The sequence below is a fragment of the Hippopotamus amphibius genome, chromosome 10 (assembly GCF_030028045.1).
Source record: "Hippopotamus amphibius kiboko isolate mHipAmp2 chromosome 10, mHipAmp2.hap2, whole genome shotgun sequence".
Taxonomy (NCBI): Eukaryota; Metazoa; Chordata; class Mammalia; order Artiodactyla; family Hippopotamidae; genus Hippopotamus; species Hippopotamus amphibius.
This window is the reverse complement of record NC_080195.1, coordinates 11,973,765-11,994,916: the sequence shown is the minus strand read 5'-3', so window position 1 is coordinate 11,994,916 and position 21,152 is coordinate 11,973,765. Positions and strand designations below refer to the sequence as shown.

At 39.1% G+C, this 21,152-nt stretch overlaps 1 long non-coding RNA gene across 1 annotated transcript; it reads left to right on the top strand.

The window, feature by feature from the left end:
* Positions 1–954: 954 nt before the first annotated feature.
* LOC130830512 (uncharacterized) lies at positions 955–20,190 on the top strand. Its single transcript, XR_009047796.1, has 3 exons — positions 955–1,187; positions 5,837–6,060; positions 19,168–20,190. It is a non-coding gene; the product is annotated as an uncharacterized LOC130830512 (long non-coding RNA).
* The last annotated feature ends 962 nt before the right edge of the window (positions 20,191–21,152 follow it).

The following is a 21,152-nucleotide window of genomic DNA, read 5'->3' as shown; positions in this document are numbered from 1 at the left end:
GCCCCCGCCCCTCCGGCTGCGGCCGCCTCTGCGCCTGCGCAGGACTCCCTCCTAATAAGGCCAGGGGCCCGCCCCTACCGCCCTACCGAAGGGTTCGCATTCTCCCGCCTTCCCTCCGCCACCCGGGCGATTGGTCTGTCAACTCTGGGCCCGGGGGGAGGGTGCGGAGGGCGGCCAAACGGCAGGCTGCGCCCCGCCCCCTCTTAAAGGGGAAGCCCTGTCAAGCCCGCCTCCCTGCCCAGGAGAGTCCGAAGGGGACTCGCGAGGGTAGGGGGCTGGCCCCTTCCTTTCGTCCTTCCCACAGGGCGGGGGACGCTGGGCCCGGCTCCCCCGGCCCGGTGTTACCGACTTCCTCCCCATCGGGTGCACCTAGCGCGGCCGCTCGCGAGCCTTAAAAGGAGCAGCAGGGGGCCGCTTTCCGCCGCGACCGGGAGGGAGGCCTGCGGGGACAACGCGGCCGGCGTGAGGCGGGCGCGGCCCCGGGCATGCGCGGCGGCTGTGTGCCCGCCGGGCCGGCGCCGCCCTCGGGGGCCGGCATCCTCCCACCGCGGCCTTCGGGCTCCCGGAGCTCCGGGGCAGGTCGCCGAGGGAGGCGGTGCCCCCGAGGCCCCCTGCGTCTCTTCCCCCCTCGGCCCGCCGGCTTTTTGAACCTTCCTCCTGGCTTCGGCGAGCACCCGCCCTCCCGCAGACGCGGGGGTCTCCCGCCGCCCCAGGACGTGCAGGTTTTGTCCAGCCTCCGGCTCCTGAGGAGTCGCGTTTAGTGTAGGCTGACTCTGTCCCATACCTGTTTGTGCGACAGACAACCTTAAAAGTGTCCCCCCCCCCCCGGGGGGATCCGAACCTTTAAATATTAAAGGTCGGCGAGGGCTTCCTGGCGGCGTGAGGGGCACCACCACCTTAGCATCTCCTTCTGCCCAAGACTGAAAACCACTGGGGGCCGGGGTCGAGGGGTGATGGAGACGCGAGGACAAACCTAATCAGGAATCAGGCCCACGTCCTCATCTCCGTGACCGGCCGTCGGGGTTTAATTCCTATCTGGTGTTAAATGAAAGGCCAAGCAGAGGGGTTGACTGTAATTCCAGATGGACTCTGTGTAAACAACAGCGTGTATTTTTCAAAGAAATGGGTGTAAAGAGAAGGAATACACGGAGGATTTTACCGGAATGCCTGTGTAAACAAGCACTATTGTGAGTAGTACATTTGAGTTAACACGTGAGCGGGCGATAAACTTGGATTTCCCCTCATATCCAATTGGTGTGCAGCGGTGGGGCACCTGTATGGTGACCTATTTAGGGCACTTTTGGAACAGCTGTTAATAGTACGTAGCCATTGACACGCAAAGAGACATCTAGACCTTGATCTAGAGGATATTTAAAATTTCAAACCGTAACAAAGCACTCTTGGAAATTTGAGTCTTGGGAACAAGATAATATCACGTAGGACTCGCAGATTGTCTTGTGTTATTATCCTGTGACACTTTGAGGTTTTGACCACTTGCATATTAAGTCAGCCCAGGCAGTCCAATGTCTTGTATTTCTGAGCACCGTCTAGGGATTTTCTTGTTGTCATTCTTTAAATCTTTCAGATTAAGTAGCCAGGTCTTGTCAAAAAAAAAGTTAACTGAATTTTAATCACCTTTTACTTAAACCCTACTATTTTTGTTTACCCATACATTTAAATCGGCTAGTTTTTATTGAAGGCCCAAAATAATGCAAGATGCCTTTTTATTTACTGATTCAGATTAGACACTGAATGCACCTGTGGATTTTATTCAGCCTGAGAAGTGATCTGCAGGCAGATATGCCACATGGTTAGGAACTAGAAGGGAGAAAAAGCAACGATTCATAATACCTAGAGCACTCCCTCTAGGAACCCTGAGCAGGGTGAGAGGAAGGAAGGGATGAGTACGGAAATGAAGACCTAGAGCACTGTTTTCACCTTTCCTAATTCTGTTGAGCAGGCTGAAAGGAAGCAAAAAAATCTAAATAATGATTTTGCAGCTTGTGTTGATCTAAACCTATAAAGAACACTGTCATATGGTAATCTCTGTATGTACGTGAATTTTCAGATGTGTGCTTTTCTTGCTATATTAATTTATAAAAGTTAATCAAAGGCTTATTCCTGCCATACTTGTGAGAGCAGATTGTGTGGGGGAGAGTTAAAAAAAAAAAAAAATCACTGTACTCCCCAGACTCAGCCCTTCCACCTTGGTTCTTTATCACGTCCTTTTCTTCTCCGTAATCACTTAACTGGAAATTTGGGGCCTTTTCCAATTGGGCTCCTATACCCTGCTAAATGCAATATTTAAAAGTCCCCAGTTCTTCTCAATATAGAAGTTAATTAGTGATACTTAATTGTATGAATAAAGCAAAAAGGCATCTCATTTGCTCTTCAGTATATTTTCTACCAAAAGTAACCTTAAAAGAGATAAGTAACTGACACCCCCAAATTAATAGAACTGTCTGAGGTTAGCTTTTTGTAAATCAGTTACCGTCAGAGGTCTTTGGTAGGAAATGTTTAAGAGATCTCTGGTAGGCCTTTATTTATACTGTAGGGGGAAGGGGGACCACTTTAAGCTCTGATGGAAAGCAAACTAGCAAGTAGTTCTGAAGGTTTCCTGAAGATACCTCCTGAGAAGATTCAGCTACTGCTTGAGTCAGGTCAATTAAATGTTAAATCCTTTTCTTCTTTTTAGTATTTTAAAAAACTTTATTATGGAAAATTTCAAGCACACACAGAAGTAGATGTAATAGTACAATAAATTCTCATATACCAGTTCACCCAGCTTGAACATTTATCAACATATGGCCCTTAATATTTCACTCCCTCATCCTTGCTGGATTATTCTCATTTTCTCTGTGCTTTAAATATGAATGGATGAGATAATTTTTTAAAATATCCACAATACCATTATCCCATCCAAAAATTATCTTACTGTCATTTAATATCCCCAATTGAAATTTCCCTCTTGTCTCAATATCTTTTTACACTTGGTTTGTTCAACAGGATCTAAACAAATTCCACACTGCATTTGGTTAATGAGATCTTTTCTAAACCAGTAAGAGGCAGTTAATTCCCTACTTAATTCAGTGAAGCAGGTAGCAGTGTTTTTTCTAAGGAAGATATTTGGATTGTTGAAAGCACTCTTCAAAATATAGGGAAATTCAAGAAAATTACTTCAAGCAAAATCCTCGTATTGCAAGGTCACAAACTGATAGCCCACTGCAGAAACGTAATTATACCTCATGCAAATCAATAAATCCCTTAAAAATCTAGGTGTTTGTTTTAGGGTGTAATTTGTTCTAGAAGGTCCAAGTGAAGCATTTTAAATTGTACTGAGAAAACCTAAAACTTTAAATCAGTTCATTAGTACAATAGGCAACAACAATAACCACAAATACTAACAGTCCATATCTCCACTGAGCTCAGCTTTAAAGCATTTTTGATTTTCCTGGCATCTAAGTATACCCTCAAGATGATTCCATTTTAGTTTTTTGCTTTAAGGAAACACTTTGTCTAGGACTAAAGGACAAAGTTAAGAAAATACCAGATTCTCGAGATGGAATATTGCTAATATGAGTACTGTTAGCCTGTACATTTAGTTTACAAGGTAGGCAGTGCAGATGGGTATATACAATCAGCCCTACTGTGGGGTATAGTAGTGTACAGCAGTTAGAATGACCACTAGCAGCAAAAGACGCTCCTAAACGTTTTAATGAAGGTATTGTGAACGACTGGGTCTGTAGTCATAGAAAATTCAGTGTGATAAAATGTCACTCCCATTACCAAGAAGAAACGCAAACACATATTATCCACTTTGGTTATCCCAGAGAGAAAAATAACACATATGGTATACTTTGCATATTGCTGACCAGAAAAACATTCCATTTTCCCTGGATGGTTACCATAGTTACATGAGCCGTTTATAACATCAAGAGGGGGAATTAGGTCAGTATTGAAAGAGTTTGAATTATGCAATTATGTTTCCTAAAAGCAGGGGAAAGTGTTTAAAATTTAGGGAAGAGAGATTTATACTAATGTTCAAAGTTGAAATTCTGGTCTGATTTTCCTGGTGAAACAATAAATCTGTCCAAAATTAAATGATGGATATTGCAGATATAAATAGTTTAACCTGGCAAATAATGTAATAGCTCTATCCATAAGTGTGATAAAAGAGATGCCAGCACATTCTGTCCTTGTTGATACCCCTTTATCTTAGTGAGCTATCTTACCTTAAAATGTTTTTGCAGATAATCAATAAACCCAACAATAGCCTAGAATCTTGGAGTAGCCAAAACGTATAAACTGAAGCTTTGACCTCTTACCTTTGCAAGTTTGAGATTAAAGCTTGGTGCAATGCCTGTCATATGCTACTCAATTTGTTAAAGAGATTTTCCTATTAATTTCATCAAATGAACAGAGAAGCGTGGTAAAGAGGTACTGAAAGCCACAGTAGCATCAACTTCAACCTATTTAAATTATGTGTTGTTTTTTTTTACTAAGAACCTCAAAAAAGATGACTTTATTCAAGAACTGTGTCTGTTGTATCAGAGCCCTGCACAGCGCTGAATAAATAGATGTTGAATGAAGGAAAATCAAAGAAAAAAATGCACCTCAAGGTTGCACAATTTCAGATGGTCCTTTTTAATCTCCTGATCACTATAGACTATAGACTTTGTATAGCTAAAACTAATCTTAGGTCAGTGACCCCCCCCCCCCAAAAGAAGAGACAGCGGGCAACAGGCAGCTTCACTGAGTAGCTGGGTGAGCCACTGCTGCTGATGTTGATTCATCATAACCATCCTGTCTGTAGGGAAGGATGGGGAAGAGGTTGAAAATCCCCATTATAGATCACCTCTAGACCAACTGTTTTTTACAGGTGGTGATTATGGGGACCCAGAGAAGTTAAGTAACTTGCCAAGGGTCACACAGCAATTCATGAAATAAGTGTACACCTAAAAATTTAAGAGTAAAACAAATATTAGTTAATCTTAGCTAATAATCACTGGAAAGGAGAAAAGTACCCATAGGAAAAAAAAAAATAAAGAACTTGGGGTATTATGAAATTACTTTTTCTGAGAAGTCTTGCAGCAAATTTGACCAAATTACCTCTAAAGGAAAATTAGAATTTCCTGAACAATAATTTCCAAAATAATCACAAAATGAAAAGTACTAGAAATCATGTATCCTTTAGACTGTTATTTATTCTGAAGGGCAAATGCCTCATGCCTTCAGCTCTAGTTAAAATAAGAATGGTCTTTTAAAACTAAAACTCATGCTACTGGCCAGGAGCTTTTTGCTAACGCTTTTGTTCCCTGTAATGATTCTAATTGATTACTTAATGAGGCTTTATTGGAGCTATTGTTAAATTAATTGCTCCTGGCATGGTTAATTTAATCTAGCACTTTGATGAATATTGATTTAGCTTCTGAGAGAAAATTTTTAAAAAAATATTTATTTACTTATTTGGCTGCTCCAGGTCTTAGTTGCAACATGTGGGATCTGGTTCCCTGGCCAGAGATTGAACCTGGGCCCCCTGTATTGGGAGCACGGAGTTTTAACCCCTGGACCACCAGGGAAATCCCTCTGAGGGCAAATTTTTAAAATTTTTTAAAAATTGCTTATCTAATTTATTTCCGTAAATTGAAGTTCTCAGACTCTCTTATCTATGGAAACCAGTATATCTCGCTTTATTCAACATATATGTTTCTGGAAAACTGTGTTAAAACCTTGTTTTGCTACAATTTTAAATGTGCTGGTTCTAGAAAATAAAAGGCCCACATTTTGGAAATATTTATTTAACAAATAATTTATCTCATTTTCTTTTGTTTTCTAGACTGCCCTCAATTGTTTTGTCCTGCTTAAGAAAACATACGTTGTGTTCTGCACTACCTACCTGCAGCCGAGGTGTGGCATCTTCTGCTTGTCCAAACTGTGGTGTACATTCCAGATCCTTTAGCATAATATCCTTTGGTCACAGAAATGACATCTTCAGGGAGATGACTTTGAAGAAATGCCTGAAGTGACAGTAGAAATATCTTCTTCTGTTATCTGCTGAAAGTAAGTACTAGAATTAGAGCAATTAAAAAACCAAAGATATAAAATATATGGAGGAAAAAGTGCATGGAAAGTATTAGAGGCTAGAAAGCTAACTGTGACAGGAAAATAGAAGAATCAGAGAAAGGAATGATTACTTGAGCCGTTAAGGGTGGTGGTACAACATGAGAATTAAAATTTAGAGACTGTGATATTTAAATTATATCTGTAGAAACTACTTGTAACACTTTTATGCATAACAACTAATACAGTTGTAATACAGGGTTGGACTAATAGCCTGTCTAATGTAATCTTTGAAAAGTGGCATGTAGATTCAAAAATAATTTCAAAAGAGCCTGGTGTCTTCCTTATGTGATGTTAGCTTTATTCTTTTTAATTTATTTTATTGAAGTGTAGTTGATTTACAATGTTGTGTTGATTTCTGCTGTACAACAAAGTGATTCAGTTATACATGTATATACATTCTTTTTCATATTCTTTTCCATAATGGTTTATCACAGGATACTGAATATAGTTCCCTGATGTTAGTTTTAGAATGTGCCTAACTTTTACTATTCAGGTAAAATATCTCTGGAATAACAGTCCAGTGTTATCTATGATAGTAGTTGCCTCTGATTTAGAGCCTGGGGATCTGGAGTTGAATAAATAGGGGTTGAATAAATAGAGTTTCACAGATGTCATTTTGCACATTTGATTTTTTTGATACATGTATTGCTTTAACAAAATTTAAATGGTTGTTTAATTTTAATATAAAAGAAGCAAAAAGCTTTCCGTACATGCTGCAATAACAAAATGCATATGTATTCCACCCACTGGGAAAGGAGCACTTGAGTAAATGCACTCAATATTTAGATTTAGTTCACTTTTATGAGAATTTTTCTGATACTACTGCTAGCAATGTCTGTACTTTGCATACCAGCATTCTAATTGTAAATATATTGTTACACACAATTAAATACCACAACTGGTAAATTTGAAGCTTTTGAAGATGTCACACTTTAGAAACTGATCTAGGCAGTTTTGGCTTAGAAATACATTTTTTTGTGAAGTTTTTTTTAGCAGTTTAGGAGAAGTTCTATATAGCTTTTTTCTCATTCAGTATAGCGCTCAACTTGTTAAGAGCTTTCTTAATTTGTGTGTGATCTTACTTGAATACCTTATCATTTTTGAGTCAAATGTTTGAAAATTCATATTGAGGCTGATGTTCTCTATTCATGCCATCTATAACCTGTGCCAACAACCTCAGAAGGAAACTGTGAACTATGTGGTCTTCTCTATAGGACTGAAATTTAGCAGAAGTATCTAATGAAAAGGAATCTGAGCATAGCAGTTGAGAAAGGAAAAAGATTGGGAGAAGAGCCCAGATGTCATAAAACAAAGAGAGGATGAGGTACAGGAAGCAGCAATTATTATTTCTGCTGCGTGGCTCAAAGAACTCCAAGAAATTGATTCCATTCCGCTGGGGCGTGTTTTTCAATTTGGAATAGGAATTTATTTTTTAATAAAATTGATATTAGTAGATACATAACACACAAGAAAACAATTGACCATAGTGACCTGATTGCTTACAATACCTCGTATAAGACATCTTTTTCAGAAATTATTCTTCGGTGTGTGGTGTGTCGCTTTCTAGGAAAGAATGGGAGTGACAGCTTTGCTGTAATGAATAATGGCCTAGGGGAAGAGACAAGGAGAAGCCAGGAAGGGGCCATTAACAGGGAAACAAGGTTCTATGGAAGGAAGGCGATAGATTCAGGAAATTTCCAGGAGGTAATATCAACTGGGTTTAGTGACTGTTTTTAGGGGACAGGGGAGAAGAGAAGTCATGTGGAGTTTTGGCTTGGGCCATAAGTAGGTCATGGCAAGGTTATACAGGATAGAAAAATCTAGGAGGCAGAGCAGGTTTGTTGGGAAAGATACAAATTTAAATCATACAAGGTTTATAACCCTGTATTTTTTTTTGGCCTCCTCTTCCAAATAGCAGAAACTACTGCTTCCTAGATGTAGCCTGCTTGTCTGTAAAGCACAGCCAGCTATAGAAATTGGAGGCTGGGAATGTGCTGGGAAGGACAGAGAGACTAGAGGAAATGATTTAGAGATGCAGTGGTCTTAAAAATATTTCCCCACATGCCAGGTCTTAGCTAGCTTTGTGTTACCTCTGTTAGTGAGCCGGGAGGCGGTCATAGGGGATGACAAGGATATACAGACCCTTGGTGGGGAAAGTTAATGTAGCAGGTCTGGTTGCTTATTCTTTGCATGTCTCCAAGGAAACCATGACTGACCCGGCCAACCCTGTGAGTCTGGCCTGTGGAATGTTCTCTATGTTAGTGACCATTTTGTTGTGTCCACCTGGAGAAATGGAACACGCCATACTGGCTTGTCAGGTTGCCTTGCACAGCACATACACCTGGTTTCATTGCTGGGGTCCTGAGTCTCAGCTGCCCTAGCTGATTGTATAGCAGAATGTGTGTATGTTAACAGGGTGCATATAAGCCCTGAACCCTGAGACTCAAATGGGCTTCCACGGGTAGAGATATTCCATACATGCCTGTAGTTTGCTGCTAGAGAGAGAGAGAGAGAGAGAATTCTTTGCAGCTTCAGACCAAGAGCATTGGAAGAAGACTGTGCTAAACTCTCTGGACCTCCCCGATGCATTTTTTTCTGGTTGCTTTTGCTCTCTGTCCTTTCTGTAATAAGTCTTAGCAGGTTACGTTTATAACCTGCTGTTGAGTCTTGTGACTGATTCTAGGATCACCAAAGGAAACAACCATATACAAAGTTCTGAAGAAATTTAAAACCCAATTTGTCCATTCGAGTCTTGATAGGAGTCACTGAAAAAAGAACAATCAACATGTGCAAGTATGTGCTGTGTATGGATTTAAACAGAATCAAATCTTTGATCCATGTCCAGGAGACATTTGTAGTCTCTGCAGGAATACAGAACACATATACAGAGTGTTAAGAAAATGCTTACAGGCATAAGTATAAATAAAATAAAATTAGCAATAAATGTAGAAGCAAGGCAGAATAAGAGTAAAATTGATAGGAGTCAATCATGGTTTATGGAAAATGGTGCATATTTAAGATGAAATACGGGACCATGTTGTCAAATAATGGCTTTTGTTTTTTTCCTTCATATGTACTTTAGCAGTATGTAAAAAAAATGATATAAAAAACATTTTTTTCTGGATTTTATCTGATGAGTGCTGAGTCCAAGTGAATTTTGAATTATTTGTGTGGAATAAAAATTTGCACTAAATCAAACTGTGTTTTATGTAACAATATTTTTTGAGCCCTACAGTTATTAATTGCAGCTATAAGTTAATATTCTCTTATATTATCATTCCAAAGACTCTGCCCAATCCCTGTTATAATCAGTAAATTATATCTGGTAATTTCTTCAGCTATTTAGTTAAACTGCTTACAGCCAAAGATTAAGAATAAACTTTGAAAGTTCTGCTTCTGGTACTAGCCAGATAGCTCCTATCAAATCGCCCTCCCACACATAACAACTCTAAATTCTGGATTAAATATTTTTAAAATACCAAAAGGCACTGGAGAGCAAGCAAAAGAAAGTAAATTCTGGAGGGAAGTCAGTACTTGGAAGAAAGAATTGGGATTTCAGGAGTTTCCTGTTTTTATGTCTCTCAGCCTGCAGCGCCCAGTTCTGTAGGATGACTTAAATTAGAACTTGCAGATGTACTAGCTTGAAGAGCCAGAGGATGTGTCCAGGGCAACCACAGTGTGGTACAGGGCCTAGAATTAATATCCTGTACTGCCTTGACCTCTGGTAGAACAAGGAAGGTTATGAATGGCCTCACACCGAGTTCTCTTCCCCACTCTGCTCCCGTGGTCCTAAGGTCCCCTAGCCAAACAACCCTTCTTGTCTCAGGGACCAGGTACATTTCCTGCTTATCCCTGAGTAGCAGATGTGAGTTCCCTGCAATCCTGTGGAATTATTCAAAGGAACCAATCACATCCTCACACGGGAATGGGGGACTGCCTCATCTTGATACTACAAAATCTGCCTCCCACAGTGCCTGGTTGTTTACTGTGTTCCCAAGTGTAACCCCCACGTGGCCGTGAATGCTGTCGGGGGTCCTCCCCGGGGCCACAAGATTGTGTGACTGGTAAACTGCCATCAGTCTCATCTGTCCAGCGCTGGGTGTCATGTATTAGGCCATTCCCATAACCCTAGGATGGGAATCCTTGCCTGCTCAAAGACACGAAGAAGAGGCAATTAAAACAACAAAAACAGAAAGTGGAGGAGAAACCCCAGAAAGAAGAGAGCCGCAGAGAGGGAGCCTTAAAGTCTGTGTAGAAACCGCCCACATCTCTAGCTAACTCCTAAACCACACAAGTGCAAGGTGGACTCCAAGCAGCCCAGACAGGGCCACGAGCACTGTGTTGAGTTAAGAGTTTGGGTTCAGCCAAGTGAACTGCGTGCCAAAACAAAAACACTGCTGCACTGTAGAGAAACATAACAGAGCTGAGCATCTCTAAAGTACAACATTCACTATGTCCAGGATGATATCTAAAACTACCAGACCTATGGAGAAATAAGAAAATGTAACCCCAAAACCAATCAACGGGTGCCAAGCTCCAGGGTGAATCTCTTGTTGGAATTCAAGACAAGGATTTTAAAGCCGTTGTTACAACTATGCTCAAGGACTTAAAAGAAAACACGTTTTTTGTTTTGTTTTGTTTTTTAAATTTATTTATTTATTTAATTGGCTGTGTTGGGTCTTTTTTTTTTTTTTTGCTGTGCGCAGGCTCGATAGTTGTGGCTCACAGGCTCAATAGTCATGGTGCACAGGCTTAGTTGCTCCGCGGCATGTGGGATCTTCCCAGAGTAGGGCTTGAACCCGTGTCCTCTGCATTGGCAGGCGGATTCTTAACCACTGCGCAACCTAGGAAGCCCAAGAAAACACATTTGTAATGAATGAAAATATAGAATATCTCAGAAGAATAAAGAAATGTTAAAGGAACTGAAAGGTAACTCTAGTACTGAAAAGTATGATGTCTGAGTTAAAATTTTCACTGGATAGCCTTAAGATCAGTGTGGAAATAACAGAAGAAAGTGTCTGTGAATTTGAAGGTAGACCAATAGAAATTATTCAATCTGAAGATCAGAGAGGAAAAATACTGTAAAATGAAATAATGAACAGTACCTCAGGGACCTATAAGATAATACCAAAAGGTCTAACATGTAGAGTTCTAGAAGGAAAAGAGAGATAGAATGGGGCATAAAATTTTTTTTGAAGGAATATGGCCAGAATGCCCCCAAATTTCGTGAAAGACATAAATAACCAGGTCAAAAAGCTCATTGAAGCCCATAAGGCTATAATGAAAATCACATCTAGGTACAGCAGAGTCAAACTACTAAAAAGCGAAAGCAAAGAGAAAGTTGAAAGTAGACAGAGAAAATATTATCATATGAGAGGAACAAAGATTTGAAGTACTACTGATTTCTCATCAGAATCAAGTGAAATGACATCTTTAAAGTGCTAAATGAAAAGAAAGAAAAAGTCAACCCAGAATTCTCTATCTAGAAATATCCTTCAAGATAAAGTAAAAATATCCTTCAAGAACAAAGGCAAAATAAGTATGTTTTCATTTAAAAGAAAACTAAGGGCTTCCTAGGTGGCACAGTGGTTGAGAATCTGCCTGCCAATGCAGGGAACACAGGTTCGATCCTTGCTCCAGGGAGATCCCACGTGCCACGGAGCAACTAAGCTCGTGTGCCACAACTACTGAGCCTGCACTTTAGAGCCCGTGAACTACAGCTATTGAGCCCGTGTGCTGCAACTACTGGAGCCCACGCGCCTAGAGTCCGTGCTCTGCAACAAGAGAAGCCATGGCAAGGAGGAGCCTGCGCACCACAACGAAGAGTAGCCCCCACTCACTGCAACTAAAGAAAGCCCGTGCAAAGCAAAAAAGACCCAACACAGCCAATAAAATAAAAATAAATAAATAATTTTTTAAAAAAAGAAATGAGAAGCCATAAAACTCTGCAATGTGAATTAAAATTAAAAAAATAAAAAATAAAATAAATGAAAGAAAACTAAGAGAAGTTGTCATCAGCACACCTGTACTACAAAAAAATGTTAAACGAAATTCTTTAGACAGAAGGGAAATAATAGATGGAAACCTGGATGTTCAGGAAGGAATGAAGAACACCAGAAAGGTAACTATAAAAGGCTTTTTCTCTGTATAATATCCTTAAAATATATAAATTTAAAGCAAAAATTATAATGTTATATAATAGGGTTTATAATGTATGCAGATGAAATACATATGACAGCTACAGGTTAAAGATATGAGGAGGGTGTAGGGTTCTTATATTTTATGTGAAGTGCTACAATATTAACTTTAAAAACACTGAAAAGTTATGTGTATCATAAACCCTAGGACAACTACACACACACGCACACATGCACGCACACACACGCACACACACAAAACCCTAAAGATTTTGCTAAAATTAATCATTTAAAATGGAATTCTAAAAATCGTCCAAGCAATCCCAAAGAAATCAAGAATAATGAGGGAGCAAACAAACAAACAAAAAACACAACAGATGGGACAGACAAAACAAATAATAAAATAGACCTAATCCGTATCAGTAATTACTCTAAATGTAAATGGACTAAACAATCCAATTAAAGGCAAGAATTCTCAGGATATATTAAAAAGGAAAACTCAATTTTATATTGTCTACCAGTGATGCAGTTTAAATATGAAAGCACTGGTAGGTTGAAGTTAAATGGATAGAAAAAGTTGTACACAAAGTATAAGCATAAGAAGGCTGGAGTGGCTATATGTTATAAAAAGTAGATTTCTAGACAAAGAGAATTATTGGAGATAAAGAGCAACGTTTGATAATGATAAAATGGTCAGCACATCAGAAATACAATTATAGGCAGGACCTGGAAGCAACCTAAATGTCCATCAACAGATGAATGGATAAAGAAGATGTGGTACATATATACAATGGAATATTACTCAGCTGTAAAAAGCAATGAAACTGGAACATTTTTAGAGACATGGATAGACCTAGAGACTGTCATACAGAGTGAAGTCAGTCAGAAAGAGGAAAACAAGTATCATATATTAACAGATATATGTGGACTATAGAAAAATGGTACAAGTGGATCAGTTTGCAAGGCAGAAATAGAGACACAGATGTAGAGAACAAATATATGGACACCAAGTGGGGAAAGCGGGGAGGGTTGGGGGAGGAATGAATTGGGAGATTGGGATACCGAATTGTACACTCTAAATATATGCAGTTTATTGTAAAAAATTAAAAATTAAAAAAAAAGAAATACAATTACAAGTGTGTATGCATGCTGTAAAGAGCTTCAAAACACATGAAGCAAAAATGGGTAGATTGAGGGGAGAAATAGACAATCCCATAATCATGGTTGGTAATTTTAACACCCCTTCCTCAGGAATTGATAGGAAACGTAAAAAAAAAATCAGTAAAGACATAAGATCTGAACAATACCATCAACCACCTAATGCTTAACTGACCAACAACTACAGAAGAATGAACTATAAAAGTTTTTATGATGAATTTGGAGATAGATATCCTTCCCTTTGGCTGCTGAATCATATTCTATTTACAAAGTTAGATTTCCATTCCTCCCTTTAACTGATTAAAATTACAAAATATGCTTAAATTGTTTTTCCAAATTTGAGCTACTTTGTCCTGTTATAAATATCACTTATCCTGAAACTATGACCATTTCCTTCCTGAGAGAAGTCAAGTTTATTCTAAAGAGAAAATAGGGGCTTCCCATAGCTAACTCTCATTCCTATTTTGAAATTCTCCAGAATGTTTTAATATTTATATTCTACCTCCTATCTTGCTTGAAAGTAACTGACCCAGAAATAGATTTTTCTGTGTATAGCGTATTTCCCTTTTAGTTATGCGTAAATTCTGTTTTTATAAATCCAGTTTAAAAAAAACTATATTAGGGGAGTTGCTACTTCATATCAAAAGAGTAATTTTAATAAATCCTTAGATTTTTGCTTATAACATATTTCACAAAATATTTTCACGCTATTCTTCACGCTGGCACTGAAGTAGACAGCATTTCACAGATGAAGGAATAGGCTTGGAGGGTTTAAGTATCTAGGCTAGATTCTAGCCTGAAGTCAAATAGCTCCTGAATAGTGGAGTCAGGTATCCTGGTTTCTAATAAAAGTCTTTCCATTATCCTGATTTAAATTAAAAGAATCTCCTAATAATACAAATTCTCATCTTATTTGTTGTATAAATTTAGACTTTTATAGAAGTATCATTTTCTTAAAGTGGCACCTGTTTGCTCTTTTATGACTGCTTAACTATTGCAATGTATTTAGCGTTTTTATAACTGATGAGCAATGTTTAGTATTCTCCATTTTTGGGTGGTAATAAATGCTTCCAACTTTGCCACTACAGACACTACATTGAGTACTTCTTCTGGGAAGCAAACCATTTTTCCATCATCCATCACATAATCCTTCTTTTTCCCTGTGATTTGTTGTACCACCTCTGTGTGACTCAACCCTCATGCACATTCCTGGACCTGTATATTCTCTCTGTTCTGTTCCCTTGGTCTTTTTATCTGTCTCTTACCCAAAATACACTGTTTTTAAGTTTTGTTGAAGTTATGTTGTGAACCATTTAAAGTTTTCTCCAGAGTATATCTAGGAATGAAATTACTAGATAATAGCATGTGGGCTTCATCACTTTCACTAAATACTGCCAAATTAATATCTCCAGAGGGGCCACACCAATTAACACTCCATGAGTTGTACACTTGGGTTCTTCCTTCCTTACAGCCTCACCATCACTTGGTTCTATCCAAGTTACTAATCTTGGTTAATTTATTGGATAAAAAAATCATTATTGTTTCAATTTGGATTTGATTACTGGTGAGGTTGAGAATCTCTTCATGAAAATTCTTTGACCATTTTCCTTTAGGGTTTCCTGTTTTTTCTTAGTGGTTTGCATAAGTTCTCTGTAGCTATTTTTCCCCTTATTGGTTTTAAATATTGTAAATATCTCTTCCCAGTCTGTTACCTATGTGTTAACATTGTCATTATGTTTTCTGGGAACAAAACTACTTAATTTTGGTGTGCTCATATATCCATTTGTGCATTGAGGCTTGTTTTAAGAAATGTTAAAGAAATTTTCCTCTTTTTAATAGTTTTTTAAATCTTTCACACCTTTGATACAACTGGGACTTATTTTTGTTCTGGTGTATGGTAGAGACAATATTTTTTTTTTCCTCTGGGAAGCAAACCATTTTTCCATCATCCATTACATAATCCTTCTTTTTCCCTATGATTTGTTATACCACCTCTGTGTGACTCAACCCTCTTGCACATTCCTGGACCTGTATTTTCATTCTGTTCTGTTCCCTTGGTCTTTTTATCTGTCCCTTACCCCAAATACACTTTTTGAGTTTCATTGGCTCAGTACAACGTGTTAATATTTGATAGGTGAATCCCTCCTCTTTTTCAAATTATCTTAGCTAGTTTGTGGAGGTGTATTTATTTGTAGATATTTTAACATTCGTCAGATTCCTGTAAATAAATCTTGCTAGGATTTTTATTGGAATTGCACTAAATTTATAGATAATTATAGGGGACTGAACAATTTTATAATGATTAATGATAAGTTGTTCCAACCAAGAACATGATATAAATGTCCATTTGAGCAGGATTTCTTATCTTTCATCTCTAATTTTTTTTACTTTATTTGAATATTTTTTAAAAATACATGCACATGGTAAATCCGAACAGTAAAAAGGGATATACAGTGAAAATAAGTATAGCCTCACCCCTGATCCCTGCCTCCCAGCCCCTGTTCCCAGACAAAGCCAGCTTCTTATCAGTCTTTCCAGAGGTTTTCTATGCATATACAGGCACACATGATATAATGTTTACGTGGGACTCTTCCTGTCAAAATTTTGGCCGAGGGAAGAACTCTTTGTATGTTTTATTCTAAACAGACCCCCATGCAAAAATTTCAGTGTGGATACATGGATCTTGACCCCTTATTCACATTAAAGATATAAAAAAAGGTTAAGAGGGGAGATTTGTGAAAAAGATTACTTTAGAGTTAGCTGTGTTGTGGAATCAGTCAGAGAGAAAGGGTGAGGAGTACTTAAGGTCAAGAGAGAGTGATTTCAGTGAGACTGAAAGTCTAGTATGTTGGTCTATAGTGAAGGAGACACAGTGCATTAACTGACTCACCTAGAAAATCTGAAACACGAAGAGATGCGTAGCTCCTGAGAAGGCAGGAAGGAAGAAAGTGTTGCTGGTACTTTGGTATGAGCCTGCCATTCTTGAGTTTGGCCAAAAGTTGCTCAAATATTTCCTGCAAATCAGATGAGGGTCACAGAGCCTATAGTTATCTAAAATTCTGACCTAGAGGAACAACGGAATTCCAAAAAGAAAAAAGTCCCAGTGGAATGAACCACGGAAAATCCTATTTGCAGTGAAAATGTCAGCAGGAGGAAAATACATTGTCTGAGTCATAATACAGTCATTCGCTCCTAGTCGTGGTCTCTGAAGGACAAAAGCGCCTACTGTAGAAAAGCAGTTAAACTCTGGCCAGCACCAGGGAAGGAGAAGTCATCTGATTTAGTTATCAGCTTTAAATCTCTTGTGATCCAACATATGCATATGGTCATGTTCAAAATCAAATGTTCTCTAGCAGTCGTACTGAGGTCCTTTTATAGCAATGTGGCCTTCACATAAAGTGGATATCCAAAGAAGCAATTAAATTCAGTGGGCGTATATACCATCTTAACAAAGGGTGATAAGTTCTGGAGAAGTGACAAAAAGTAAAAGGGGTTTGGACTTCTGTGGGTGATAAATTGTGGGAAAGTAAATATATGGGGAAAGTAATGGAAGGTAGGGTTATTTAGTAAGGTTTCATTTATGCAGACTCACCTAGGCAGAAAAGGGGAGAGACGAGAGTTTTTCTTGCATCTGCTGCTTCTCAGTTGCCATCAGCTCAAAATAATCCTTATGCCAAAGTGGCATATTTGGGGGTGGCATAGCCTGATCCTCTTCAGTTTACCACTGCCACTGGATGTGATTAGATAAATAGCTAGAACCCAGCTTTCCTTTGTTCTTTGTTTTCCTCTGTCACATTTTCCTCATGTTCAGGCCACTTACTCTTTCAGTTTTTCCTTTAGCCTTGGCTCCATAACTGAAATTGAAGTTTTAATTAGGTAGCACAAAATGATTTTCTAAGAAGATTGCTGTTAATTAATAAAAAATATTGCCCACCTAGGTGCTGTTTTTAAATTAAGAAAATTGAACGATATTGCATTTGTATTCTGCTTTAACAATAAACATAGTCTGATACAAAAGAACTTATGAATATTTCCAAAACAGATAATATATTCTTACCTTTTTTCTCATCAGTAGTATTGAATGCACAGGCTGATTACTCTCTTGGCTTTGCTAGTGGGACTTTTAGGTATGAAATTAGGCATATACTAACTGTACATCTGTTAGTTGTAATTTTAAAGCTCAGTTAAGCCTAATTTAAGAGACCCAGGAAATGTTTACTATTGATAAGATTATTTTTTTAAATTAAGAAATTCCTACAGTGTTCATTGATGGATGAATGGATAAACAAAATGTGATATGTACGTATAAAGGAAAGGAAAAGAAAGTCTTAAAAAGGTACAAAAGTCTGACACATGCTACAGTATGGATAAACTTTGAAGATATGCTAAGTGAAATAAGCAAGTTATAAAAGGACACGTATGTTTCCACTTATAGGAGGTACTTAGAGTAGTCAAATTCATAAAGACAGCCGAATATGGTGTTGCCAGGGGCTGGGGGTAGGAGGCGTGAGGGTGACAATGTTCTGGAGATGGATGGTAGTGATGGTTGCACAACAGTGCAAATGTACTTAATGCCCCTGAACTGTACACTTAAAATTATCCATTTTGTGTTGGGTGTATTTTACTACAATTTAAAAAATTATCGAGCACCTATTAAGTGCCAGTCACTGATGAACAAGAGAGTAAGGTGCCTGGCCTCATGAAGCTTCCATTCTAGTGAAGGAAACAATGCCTAAGCAAAACATAAGCAAGATAATTATGAAGGAAATAAAAAGGATTTGTGATTCCTGGGGGTTAGGGATACTCACTCTAGTCAGTGATATTTGAGATAAGACCTAAAGGATGAAAATGAACCTGTAAAGGCATTCCAGGTAAAGGACGCAGCAAGTATTAAAGTCCTAAAGAGGGAAAGGACTTGGTGTGTTTGAGGAAGTGAATGAGACCAGGGAGATTGAAGAAGCAGATAGAAGCTTTTCATGTACTGTCTGGAATCTTTTGAATTTGTTCAAGGAAGATGATAAATAATTTAGGCCTTGCAGCCCAGAGGAAAATTAAGAGATAAATTCCTAGAATGACATTGGGAAGAGAAAACTGACACGCTGTCTGTAATTTTAAGAAAGGAGTGGCCAATAGAGACCATTTCTTTGCTTAACTTAAAAGTGATCAGAGCATTCTCTGAACTATCATCCATCCAAAGGTAGGACTAACCACAGGAAGAGGGGCTGGATGTGAGAAATAAGAGAAAAATACAATGCTTGTTAAAAGGCTGACTTGGATATTTGGAAGAGATCACGTTATTCAGCTAAAGTATGGGCAAAATTGGAAGTAGACAACTTTGCTTTTGATATGGCACCATTCCATTCTCTAGTAAATGTAAACTCCTTAGGTGTTGGGCAGATAAGATGCCCAACACATGTTTGTTGAATAAGATGTTTATCTGTTTCCAGTGTTTTTGTTTATTCCCTGAGAAATCAATGCCCTAAGGCTGCCCCCTGGTGGCTGAGTGTTGTGTGCAATACAGAGACCTTCTCAAGGAAGGTGGGAAAAGACTAGAGAGCTAGGCTGCTGTCAGACTCTCCTGAGACAGACTTTGACCCGAAGACCATAATCCTCTGAGACTGGCTCTCTTCTCTCCTGAGGAAGCAGCCCTTTTCATGTGTGACATCCGCTGGTTGTGGGTTCTATCACGAGTCACTTTTTTTGGCTATTTCAGCGACTTTACTGATTAAATGCTTTATTCTTTTTACAGGTTACATCAGATTTTAGAGCATGTACTGTGTTTCTGATTGCCATCTCTGAACTGTTGGAACATTGAGAACAGCTTCTCCAGGAAGTCAGTGGTGACCAAAAACCTGGGGCAGGGAACTCAGGGAGACCAAGTCGACTGTAAAGTGAGATTGTAGACACGGTTCAGCAGCAGACATCTGGCGGGAAAGGGGCCCACAGCACTGACAGCAAAGAGCCGCTTCAGCTGGGTGTGGTAGCAGCTTGAAATCCAGGAGGAAGGAAAACACAGTAACCAGGGTGAGGTACGTCCTCTGTGGGAAAGGCACCAGCACCAGCCTCTCCTGATCAGTTGTTTGGGGGACCTTTGAAAGCACAGCCCTTGCCCATTTTTCTTTCTCAGGCATAATCGTTTGGGGTCTTGTTGGAGAAAAAGGCTTTGAGAATGGGGCAAGGGTGTGCTCCAGGACCTGGGTAGCTAGGCGGTTTTAATGACCATCCTCTTATAGGTGGGCCCCAGGAAGAATTTATTGGGGGAGGGGGGGCAGTAGCTAATTTTTCACATTGTCACTCTATAGGACATCTGTACCAGCACATCTTTCCCTTTTTGTGGTTAAAACATCCCTCTGGAGAATTATCCCTGAGGCCCTGAGAGTTTTATTGCTGTATCCCCACCCTTCCACCTCCGCACCCCTCTCCCCACAGCCTCTTGGTCTCAGTTCAGATGTCAATCAAGGTGCCCAGCTCAGGACAACCTCTTAAGCTGGTCGGAGAGCTACTGCCAACTCCTGGAGACACAGCAGTAACTCACCTTTGTTCTGGTCCTATAGCTTTAAACCCTGAAATGGGGGCTGTGAATCATCTAACCTGATGAGGATCTTTGAGGCCCCATCTGATAAGCACACTTTGTACCATAAACTCAAGTAAAAGTAAAAATCAAATCAATCGACAAAATTCAAATATTTTCTACCACCAAATCACTAAGGCAACTCCAAAGAATATGCTTCTGGAACAAAAGGCAATTCCAAAAGAGGTGCCCTAAAAAGGTTTTGAAAGTGGTAGAATAATGGAATCAAGATATTCTTTCCAAATAAAGATATTTTTTCTTTGAAGTACACAAAATTGGGATTTGTAAATTTGGTTTTTTTCCCTTTAAACCTAGCTCTCATGTTAGAAGTATATGTTACCTGGAGCAGAACATGTGCTGTCACGTTCCTCATGAACACTTCCCTTTACCTGGTTAGCTCCCTGCAGTGACATTTTAGATGTTTAAAGTCAACCCGTGTGATCTTTCAAATGCCTAGGATTATTTAACTACTATATACTTATACAACTGTGAAGAATGTACAGTTGAGGGCTTTAATAGTTATACGTGCCTTTTGACTGTTTGTCCAGCTATACTTGAAAGCTGTACCTTTAAGATGTATTTTGCTCAGCAGTGATAAGCTGACATTTAACATTTGCGAGGTCAGTCAGGCAACAGATAAATGAAGTCAGCCACCGAGCACTTACTTTCCATCTATTTCCACAGCCTCCAGCCTCTTTAGGGCAAAGTCACAGTTCTGTTCTGTCTACTATGCTCCAAATGAAGTCTGGAAAAACTGTCAACAACTTGTTTGCCATCACAGCTTCTATTTTACTTCTATTACTTGACCCTTAAGAGAAATTCTCTTATTTAAGGATACATGGAGTAAAAAGAGGTTCCCTAATTAGGCTTTTGGGATTAAATGGTTGAGGAAGTACTCGTGATCAGACATCATTTAAAATAAGTAAATCGTCTCATAGCAGTGTATCGAATTGCTCTGCAGAACTCATTCCTTCCACACAGTCTTGCTCAGCAGTAGGCAGTTAACACTTTGTGATTTATGAAGTTAGAAAGCCAACATTCTCAAGATAAACGTTGGTGGTGGATTCACACCTTTATGTGGTAGGCAGAATAATGGGCTCCCAAAGGTTTCTGTCCTGATCCCAAGAACCTATGGCAAAGGAGAATTACATTACATTACATGG